Consider the following 1,821-nt stretch of genomic DNA (forward strand, 5'->3'; position numbering starts at 1 on the left):
CAAGATCTGTTGTGTGCTGTATTCAAGGTGAAGAGCAGAATGGGTGTAAGGTCCAAATTGAAATCCAAAGTTTGGTTTCTACTGCGTGGGTATCAGTTTCACACCATTGTAAAGTTGAAAAATCATCAGTGAGCCATGGTACGTCAGGCCACGGTAAGTCAGGCCATGGTAACTCAGGCCATGGTAAGTCAGGCCCTGGTAAGTGACACCATGGTAACTCAGGCCATGGTGAGTTGCCCATGGTAATTTGGGGACTGGCTGTATATTGTTTTCATTGAAAAATGTTTAACCAATATGAGAGGGTTAAGAGAGGGTTAAGAGACAAGAGTGTGGTGAACACAGAAACAGTGAAAGACAGTTGGGTACAACTGGCAGCTGATGACCTCACCAGCACTGGAGAAGATGCTGTGTCTTGCTTCATGTTGGAAAAGGGTCCAGCTCTTCGAGACTGCAGAATTTGGATGTGCTGAGCAGGAGTGGCAGCAGAAAGGAGGAAGTCACAGATACTCTCAGGAGATCACACTGTGCGTGGTGAATGTAACCAAAGCAGGGGACCCCGCGAGGCCCAGCCCAGGCAGCAGGGTGCAGACCACTGTGAGTGAGTAGTCTCCCTGGAGGAGGATGGAGACCCGGGCTAATGCAGGACCTGCAGGGTTTAGGACCAATGCATGCTGGTCTCACATGGGTGAAAAAATCCCATTTGAACCGTTTCCTGGAAAGAAAAGCAAGGGAGGGGGCGCCTGTTATTTCCGCATCGATAGGAAACAGTTTCCATCCTGTGACCATGGAAACTTACATGGTACGTCCTGGCTCTGCTGCCCCATGCCACAGAGCAGAGCTGTTGGCACTGGTCAGGGCGGTGCCCTGCCCTCCTGGCACACAGGGTGGGCACTGAGGATTGTGCCCTGGGCTGTGGGCAGGCCTGGTGCTAGGCACCCAGAGAGGAAGGAGGACAGGGATGTCCCTCCAGGAACATCTGCTTTCAGACAGAAGCTAGGTGAGGGAGGTGTGGCCCAGGGCAAAGCAAGGGGCTCCTGGGCTGCCCAGGGAGAGGGGTGTGGGTGGAGAGGAGTCCACAGGGGAGGTGCTGCCGTGGACCAGGGCTGGAGGGCCACACTGAGGCCTTGGGGTGGGATGGTGGCAGGTGGACCAGATTCACCACTGGACTGACTTCAGACCCTGTGGGCGCCAGTTGGTGGGCCTGCCTGTGACGGCCTGTCCGCTTTGCCAGAGTGAATCTAGGGGACAGATGATCCTTTTTAAAAGGTCTCTGGCTGAACTGCGTGTTGGGCATCTTCACTCCCCAGAAAACGGCCCTGTGACTTTCACAGCTGGTGGTGGGGCAGGTGTGGGTTTTCTGTCTGTGGTCGGCATTTTGCTGTAGACGGGGAAATCACGGAGGGACCGGCCCAATCTCTCGTCGTTGCTCCGCATTCATTCTGTCCAAAGGCCCCGGCCCTGCTCCCACCCTGCAGGCTGAGGGGTCAGGCGGCGGGTTCTGGGCACAGGCCCCGCGGGCACCGCGAGGATCTTCCCTTGGCCTTTGGAGCCGGAGGCCTGGGCCCTGCTGGGGCTGGGCTGGAGGCCGTCTGACCCCCGAGATCGTGCGGCCCGGCCCAGCCTGGGAATGTTTTTGCCTTGAAAGGCGGAAGGTGACGGGGCGGGGCGGCGCGGGCGCCTCATTACGGTTGATTGAAACGTCCAGGACCCTGGGCTCGGGTTAGAGACCCACGTCTGCGGGGCCGCCGGCCGGCCAGGGGCCGAGGGGCGCAGGGGTGGGGTCTCGGGCACCCCGCTGCCCGCCCCAGCCTCCCGGGCTGC

The sequence above is a fragment of the Marmota marmota genome, unplaced genomic scaffold (genome assembly GCF_001458135.2).
Source record: "Marmota marmota marmota unplaced genomic scaffold, marMar, whole genome shotgun sequence".
Lineage (NCBI taxonomy): Eukaryota > Metazoa > Chordata > Mammalia > Rodentia > Sciuridae > Marmota > Marmota marmota.